This window comes from Callithrix jacchus, chromosome 5, assembly GCF_049354715.1.
Source record: "Callithrix jacchus isolate 240 chromosome 5, calJac240_pri, whole genome shotgun sequence".
In the NCBI taxonomy this organism is placed as follows: Eukaryota; Metazoa; Chordata; class Mammalia; order Primates; family Cebidae; genus Callithrix; species Callithrix jacchus.
The window spans coordinates 56,747,532-56,756,717 of NC_133506.1; the positions used below are offsets into that span (position 1 = coordinate 56,747,532).

At 48.8% G+C, this 9,186-nt stretch overlaps 1 long non-coding RNA gene across 1 annotated transcript; it reads right to left on the reverse strand.

Moving 5' to 3' along the window:
• Positions 1 to 577: 577 nt before the first annotated feature.
• Positions 578 to 7,782, reverse strand: LOC118153644 (uncharacterized). The gene is made up of 3 exons (XR_004743022.3): positions 7,634 to 7,782; positions 5,087 to 5,283; positions 578 to 2,436 (listed from the first exon to the last, which is right to left on the reverse strand). It is a non-coding gene; the product is annotated as an uncharacterized LOC118153644 (long non-coding RNA).
• Positions 7,783 to 9,186: the final 1,404 nt, after the last annotated feature.

A 9,186-nucleotide genomic window follows, 5' to 3' on the forward strand; every position in this document is an offset into this window, starting at 1 on the left:
CTCTTGTTGCCTTGGCTGGAGTGCAACAGTGTGCTCTCCGCTCACTGCAACCCCCAGCTCCTGAGTTCAAGTGATTCTTTTGCCTCAGCCTCCCAAGTAGCTGGGATTACAGGCATGCGCCACCACGCCTGGCTTATTTCTTATTTTTAGTAGACATGGGGTTTCTCCATGTTGGTCAGGCTGGTCTCTAACTCCTGACCTCAGGTGATCCGCCCACCTTAGCCTTCCAAAGTGCTGGGATTACAAGTGTGAGCCACCCTGCCTGACCTGCGATGCATTTTTTTAAAGACAAGGGCTCACTCTGTCACCCAGGCTGGAGTACAGTGACATTATCAGAGCTCACTGCAGCCTCAACCTTGTAGGCTCAGTCGATCCTCCCACCTCAGCCTCCAAGTAGCAGTGACTACAGGGTGTGTCACCACCCCCAGCTACTGCTGCCTTTCTGATGCACCTTCCTTAAAATTAAACCCAGCCGGGCTCCCTGCCTCCCATCTCACATCTTAGTCTTCTCCACAACACTTTTCCATTTACATACAATGTCATTTACCTCTTTTTATAATTTTTTTAATTTCAATAGTTTTTGGGGTGCAGGTGGTTTTTTGGTTACTTGGATAAGTTCTTTAGTGGTGATTCCTAAGATTTTGGTGCCCCTGTCACCTGAGCAGTATATGCTGTACTCAGTGTGGAGTCTTTTATCCCTCAGCCCACTCCCCCATTTCCCCGAGTGCCCAGAGTCCATTGTACCATTCTCATTGTGTCCTCACAGCTTTAGCTCCCACTAAAAAGTGAGACATTTGGTTTTCCATTCCCGAGTTACCTCACTTAGCATAACGGTCTCCAGCTCCATCCAAGTTGCTGCAAAAGACATTCTTTCCTTCCTTTTCATGGCCGAACAGCATTCCGTGGTGTATATATGCCACATTTTCCCTCTTTATTTATTCCCTGTCTCCTTCCACTAGAGGAAACGCTGCAGGAGGACAGGGAATGGTCTTTTCTTGTCCGGATTTCTTCCCTGCTGTCTCTTCAGTGCCCTTGATGGGGTTGCCTTTGTTGGTTCCTAGCTTTCTCTCTCACATTTAAAGGCACACAAATTGCAGAGATCAAGCGGGTTTGAAGGTCGCTGGGGCAAAGGGAAAGGTTGTTCCCTGCAGGAATCTTAGAAACACTGCAGGCATCGCTGAGGGCCCAGGGAAGCCAGGAACATATAGTGATACTAATCCACACGGGGGTGGGGGGATTCTCCAGAAATTCTCAGCAGTGTGGGTATGGAGAATGCACACAGCTCAGCTGGCCCACACAAGTTCCACACTGACACAGGGCAAGGGAGGACACCAAGCAGGGAAGCCATGTCAAGGAAGAAAAGCACAAAGGTATGCTCAAAATGTATGGGAGGAAAGAGATGATGAGAAGGATCAGGACGTGAAGCAGAATATGTTTAGCAGCCAAAAGTGCACAGCACATCCCCTGGTGAGCTGCAGAAGGCAGGATTCAGTCCTCCCTGCAGGCAGCTGACACCGGCATGGGCCACATTTCTGAGACCCAGCATCAGCATGGTCTGGTCCGTCATTCCAGGAGCAGGGCTGCAGTTTCCCCAGCCCTCCCATAGGTGTGCACTGACCTTGGAAGCCAAGGTGATCAAAAGCTGGTCTGTTCTCTGGACCATACAACGGCCCTGCAGCATACCTAGAGCCATCCTTATTTTAAAGACAGCATGTCGTGATTTCTCCACTGATGGATGGAGGGCTTGGGATGCCCTATGAAAGGTGGCATGGAAAATTCACAGCAATCTTGGAAATAGATGTTTGAAATAGATGCTCGGTGCTGCAAAGAAGAATTAGCACTGAGACAATGGATCTTTCAGCAACTCAATTTTTACTTCCTGGAATGCAGGAAGGGGACCCTCGGTAGCCATCTTGCCAAGAGAGTACAAAGAACAAAGGAAAACACACAACTTTATCCCTTACGCATTTGGGGTCATCCTTACTGCTGCATCTGATCTCCATTGGCTAGAGCCAGACCTCACAATCTAAACTAAAACCCGATTGGCTAACAACTTAAAACTTTTCTAAACAGGTAAAAGCAATGGAGAGCTGGGCCATGCCTGTGAGCATGTCCAGCACAGACATCTTGGTTAAAGTACAAGGACACAGAATGTACTACGTGCCTGTAAGCACAGCATATCTAACAGCTACAGAGGATAGGGCTTAACAAAGTTATTAGCACACTTATTCCTTAACAAGAAAGCAAACTTTAAAAAGGACTTTCTGCTTCCCACATTTAGCAATGAAGCAGGAAGGCCTCGGATAGAATTGCCGAGGGCACAGCTGAGGGAAGGAGTGCGTGGACCTTGGTGGAGTCCTCATTATGTGCTGGCCCTTTACACTCTCCCATTTGATTCTTAGGAGAATCCAATGAAATATGCATGTGCTTCCAAACCTGCAACATTTAAAAGGAAAATGCATCAGGAGGGGCATGTTTACATGCATAAGAGGCACATGCCTAAAACTGAAAGTATGCAAGACGTTTTTGTTCTTTCAAAACACTTGAAAATATCCTCAAAGGCTGTTAAAACCAGTTCCCGCAACTGAAATTGCTAGGCATTTTACTGAGTTAACAGAAACACATTTTAACACATAGCTAATTCACCCAATTGATAAACTTGCAAATTGATTTCAGTGAATTGAATTATGTTCGATTTCAGGGACTTGGTCCTGTAGCAAAGCATTTATTTTGTGAACTGATTGACCACGGATTAGTTTTGCCAACCCATCTGTTTGGATCCAGAGCTGATCTCCCTACTCAGCCACAGACCTCTGGAACCACAGCAGCCTGCTCCAAGGAGCTCCTGCTTTCTGTCGACCTGTTGAGATTCCATATTCGGAACCTCAATTTGATCATTTGAATGTATCAATCCATAGGCTGGCCACATGCATAACTCTGCCAAGTACTGTTTCCAACACCGCAGGGTGCAGGAAGACTTAGTCCGGGGGTCCATCCTCCCCTATGTCCTGCTGCAGCACAAGGAGATGTGAATGGGCTGGCTCAGCCCCATCCCACCTCCTGTCACAAGGAGATTCGCAGTCAGATGCTATGTAAACCTGGGTTGGTATTTGGTGGGTGATGGATGTTTCTCTGCAAGCGTTCACAGTCCACCTGTCCCCTGCCCCATGCAGATGTGATTTAGGGCATCATGAATCAATCATCACATCCAGAATTTCAGGGAACAGATGTCCTCTTTAGAGATTCTAATGCAAACTGTTAACCTCCAGATTCCTTTGGCTTTTTTTTTTTAAGAAGTGCCAGTTGTCTGTGAAGATGTCAAAGGGCACAAATGTTATTTGGATATGGGACTCACCGATAGGTCTCTCTTGAATGAAATAAATGTGTCTTATGGGACAAGCACACAGAGGGAGTCCAGGCAGCACTACCACCCCAGACACCAGCTTGAGCCGGGTGACGTCGTCAGCAGCAAACAGATGCACTGCAGGGCATCTGAAATTAATCACTGCTGCTGGCATTTTAATAAACAGCTGCTTTTGAAATTGCTTTGGAATGAGCACAGATTCTGACCAAATCTTTTTGAAAGAAGATCAGGGCACTATAAAGCTGTCTATTTTGAAGGCAAGGAGAAAACACACTTGAAAGTAATTCTTAATCGACTCCTTCAGGAATCAGCCCATGTGGAGTGACTCTAAGTAACTTTTCATGAGCTCAGGCCTACACAGAGGCACAGGGCAGTGACATGTGTTGGGGGACCTCACACCAGGGGAGCCCAGATTAACCATGTGGTCTTCTTGAGGTATCTCACCTTGCCAGGACTCAGGTTCCTCATAGAGAGTCAGAAGAGAGCGCAACTCTCCCTCTTCTGTGGGCTCCTGCAAGGAACTGAGGAGACCTGGGATGTGGCCCCCCTCCAAGTGGATGAAGATGCCCCCAACACAAGACAGCCTCTGTCACCCACTGCATCCTCCCAAGTGGAACCCAGGAGCAGCTCTACTGTGGGGATAAAAAGAACTCCAAATCAGGTCAGATCCATAGTTTTGCGACTGGTGACCTGGGAAGATGCTCAGCCTTTTTGGCCAAACATCCAGGGTGATATATTGAAGGTTGGAAAGGATTCGCTGCAGCAGAAGGATCCATTGCTTTGCCTCCGGGCTCCCTCTGGGTTGGGAGGGCAGGTGAATGTGTGGACGAAGCGCTGGGTGGGGCAGGAACCCAGCCCCACATTCTCTCTCCGCTGCTGCTTTCTTTCCCAGGGCTACAGGTTTCCACTCAAATAGCTCCGGGGTATTCTTTCGTTTTTGTTTTTGTGTTTCATGAGAATGTCATAGTTCTTTTACAGCCATGCTGAATAAAGCCGTGCTGAATAAAGCCGAGGGGAGCACGCTGCCAGCCTCCAATATCAGAAGCAGGCAGAGGCATCCGAGAGTCGAACGTGGGTCAACTGGGGCCCAAATCACTGCGTAAGTGGCCGAGTGCCACGGAGTTCCCCATCAACAGTACAGAAAAAAAAAAAAAAAGAATTCACCCAGACTGAAACACGACCACCAGGACAATCCCCTCCTCATTCCAAGCAAGAGGAGCTTCCCCAAAGCAACTCCAGACATGGGTATCACAGCCCTGCACACCTCGGGTGAGGAGAGTCAGGCCAGGACATCAGACGGGAACCCCAGGGACCACACTGTGCACTACACATGGGTCAGAGATTAGCTCTGAGCTCCGCATTGCTGAGGAGCTTAGCAGTAGTGGGCTTGACATGGCAGTAATTCCAGGGTACGCACCTCCCACGGCTTAGTGACAGGAGAGAGAATCGCTGAAGGAGCAAGAGGAGGCTCTGTTGATTATCTGCACTCAGCAGCCGCCACTGCCAGCCCTAGGCGCCTCGCCCCTCCTGGCAGTGTCCAGATCAAGCTGGCTCCATCCCTCCCTCTGAGGCTGGAGCAGCTTTGGTCTGAGCAGCATGGTTCATTCACAGAGGCAGGGAGGCTCCTGTGTTCACTGTCCCCAGCTGGGGAAGTATCTCAGGTCCTGAGCCCCCACCAAACCTCTGCCTGACTTCTTGGCAACTTGTCCCACATTGACTCACCTCAACCTTTCAACCCGGGTCAGGAGATGTAAGACGCAAGCAGGGACACTGTGCCACCTGGACGTACAAACTGCTGCCATGTTCAGGAAGAAATAGCTGACTCATTCAAGGAGACGTGACTACATGGACGAATGCTACAGAAGACACGTGCTTCTGGACATGGACGTCTTATTCCACAGAGCAGCTAATCAGATTGCCTGAGGAGAAAACAAACCAGCGCCTATTAATTAGCTTAAATGTAAGTTTTGAACTGTAATATTTAGCAGGTTGAATTCTAAAGCAGGCAGGCCAACTAGAAAATAAGATCTGCTGTTTCTCGGGGGCTGACATGTGGGTGTTTCCAAAAGTCAAAACACAACAGAATTTTTGAGATCTGCTTTAAAATAATCAAGGGGGCTGGGTGCGGTGGCTCATGCCTGTAATCTCAGCACTTTGGGAGGCCAAGGCGGACAGATCACCTGAGATTGGGAGTGATCCCGTCTCTACTGAAAATATACATACAAAATAATTAGCTGGGCGTGGTGGTGGACACCTGTAATCCCAGCTACTCAAGAGGCTGAGACAGAATTGCTTGAATCCAGGGGGTGGAGGTTGAGATGAGCCAATATCGCACCATAGCACTGCAACCTGGGCAAGAAGAGCAAGACTCTGTCTCAAAAAAAAAAAAAAAAAAAAATCAAGGGAAGGCAGGCTAGCGGAGAAGAGGAGATGAGAAGACTGGCCCTGCGGGGCTCGTTGTCGAATCTGGGGTGTGAAGGCAGGGGCCATACAGTTTTCCTCTGAGCTGATGCGGCTAACTCGGCTGCTTTCCTTTCCTCCCGCTCCCAACATGCTGAGAAGCTCAATACCTGTGACGTGAATAGGACAGACCCCAAGTCTTAAGGAATGGCCACACCTGTCCCAAACCATCAGCCTCAAGTCATCGGCCGGCCATGTGTTCCGCGCAGGGTTGGGACACACAGCCTGGAGACTTGGCCAGTGAGACGGGCTCGATGAGTAATTCATCAGGACGACTGGCATTGTTCCAGGAAGACCAGGCCACCTGGGGACCCCACCCGTGACCTGAGCTGGCTGAAGCAGGGAGAATCTCAGGCCTGTGATTCAAGAGTCTCGCTCATGCCATCTCCTTGCTCTCAACGAGAAAGTGGCTGGGTTGCCAGCAGCAGCCATCAGAATCCAGCATGGGAAGGAGCCCAGAGAAACTGACGGGTGTTATAACTAAGCTGCAGTGGACGCCCGCCCCACTGACGAATCTTCCAGCATGTAAGCCAAACCTCCCTCCACTTTCGAAGCATCTGTGAGCTGTGTTTCCAGCTCCTTCCCCCGCAGGACCTGCCAGTTGGCTCTCCTGCACCCCAGACCAGCAGGTGTCATTTCAGAGCCTCCTCGAGGTCACTCTTTCTCAGGTTAAACATTGTTCCTCTGAATGGCACCGCTTAGTAGGTGTCCATCAACTTTCTCGTGACGTTCCTTGGAGTTTGTTCCACACAGGTCATTCTGTTCCTCAAGTGCCTGGTGAAGGCTAAGGTCAGTGACGACCCCTGCTAATTCTTCTCCTTGTGCTCAGGGCTTCCTGGCACACTCTGGGCAGCCAGCAGCTAATTAAATCGTCTCACCAAGGTATCCTGCATGACACACAGTGGTGAACCTAAGTGCAAATGCCTGGGTAAGCATTGTGAGAGGGACCAGGTCCGATGCTTCTCAACATCTGGACTCAGTGCCTATTCTAAAGCTTCTGTTTCCAAAGATATGCCATGCTAATTTGGAGCAGGCACGGCAGGATGCTGGTCAGCTTGCAAATGCACAAGGCCCTCCCGGGTCCTGGCGTGGTGATGCAGCCTGGCCAGTCCTCCAAGCTTATCAGGAATGGCAGCATTGCCCTGCAGGAGACTTCAGGTGCTTAAGGACCATGACACAGGGATGCAAGGGACCAGCAACAGTCACCTTCACCGGTGAATGGCATCTAGGTTTTTCTTCTAGCTTCTTTATTTCAATTCTTTAGACCAATTCTCGCTCTCTCTCTCTCTCTCTCTCTCTCTCTCTCTCTCTCTCTCTGGCTTTCCCTCTCCCTCTGGCTTTCCCTCTCTCCTTCCCTCCCCTTCCCTCTCTCGCCTTCCATCTCTCCCTCCCCCTCTCTCCTTCCCTCCCTTTCCCTCTCTCTCCTTCTCTCTCTCCCTCCCTCTTTCCCTCTCTCTCTCCCCCCACTCTCTCTCTGTCTCCCCTCACCCACCCCCCACTTTCCTTCCTCTCTCTGTAACTTCAGTTGAGAGTTGAACTTGGTAACTCTCCTGTAGCCCCTCTTGGAGTACACAATTGAGCAAGGCTTACTATACACAGTTTGGATAATCACATGTGTTAATTCAGGGATTCCTTAACCTACTGATTGTCAGAAATCCAGCAATGGCTGACCTAACAGCTAACACTTGAAGCTTGCTTGTTCACCATAAAGGTGCAGATTAAACCTAAAGTGAGCTGCAGGGTTTATTCGAATTCTCTCTTCAATGCTGTGCCCCCTCCCAATGAAATTAAAAAATAGGCATAACTTACTGCATCATCGGCATTATGGAAAATGCCAGGGGCTGCTGGGCTCAGAAAAATAACAACGAGCTTGTAAGATGGCCTCTGATTTGCTGACAAGGAGGCCGCCGAGGGGACCCACACACGGCTCTTTCCTCTTCTAGAGTTTTGCCCTGCCTGAGAGCCCTGCGTGGGCACCTTCGAGGTTTCATCACCCACTCTATGAAAGAACCAACAGCCTCTTTTGTTACTAGTTAGACATTTCTGCCCAATAGCAGAGCCCTCTGCAAAGCGCACAGTGCTGGCGCTCCCACTGAATTCTGTTATTCACACCGTCCTACAGGCTCATCAAAGGTGCGATTCAGGGCTGCCTGGATGAAAAGGAATTTCAAAGGCAGCTTTCTCTTGCTGACTTCTTTGAATCCACTTGTAAAAAATCAGAACTTGATTCCAAGCTTGTTCCAGGGATGGCAAATTAATGAACTGTCCCCATGTCACTAAAGACTTCTCTCAGAACTCGGGTGACAGGGGGATTGGGTTTTTATTAGCTGCTTTCCCGGGAGCTCTTGCAATGCCAGCCTTTTATTGTTGCTTGGGAGGGTGTTGTATGAAGCTGATGAGTGTTTGCTGCAAAAGCTTCAGTATAATGAGAGATTAAGTCGTTTCTCCCTCTTCCACTCTTCCTTTTCCACAGTCAAAGGAATCAGGAAGGCAGAATTCAAATGAAAACTAAGCAGTGCATAATTCTTAAATGCAATAGTTAAATGCCCATAATAAGTAGAGCAGCTATTACATGGGTGCTTTTCACAAAAGGTTCTGATGCTTCTCTCTCCTTTGAAAGGATCTGCTCCTTAAAATCTGACTTAGGGGATATTCAATCAGCATGAATACCTCCGAGGTACTTTCACCATAAGATAGCTGTCAACTCTTTCCCACAAAGCAAGACGTTTACAATATATTTACGAGAGAGTCCACGTGGAGAGGGCTTGAATATGTTCATTGTGCTTCCTTCAAAGTGGCATGATGAGGAATCAGAGGACATTTTATAAGACGGGAAGAAGGCAATTTGGCTTCCTGTAACACCTTTCATGCTCGAAGAATCCCAACAGTGAAATACTTATGAAGAATAAAATGCTTGCACTTTGTAAGTGAGAGAGCGGAGTTGCAGCAGTGAGGCTGGAAATGGAAAAAAGCTGAAATCAAACATGGGCTGGAGCCAGACTTCAGCTGGGTCTCCAGGCGATTGAGATCCCAGTGTGCAGCGGCAGTTGAGATGAGGAGGGTCTGTTCAGGTGTCTTCGGTGGCCGAAGGGAAGCCCCTCGGAGCTGCTGCTGTTGACAGTCACCCTGCCCGGCTGCTTCCCTCGGGTGCAGTGGCCTCATCTGTCCCTTGTTTTTATTTACTCGAAATGGTCCTTTTTCATGCCTTTGCCTGGTTTTAAATTGATAATTCAAAGAAAATTATGACAACAAGAACAAGTCCTGCTTGTCTGGCCACTGATACTTTCACCGCGACTATCATCTTTGGGTGTTCTCTCGGTCCTAATCTGTAAGGATGAATAATTTTACTGAGTCGCGCTCCT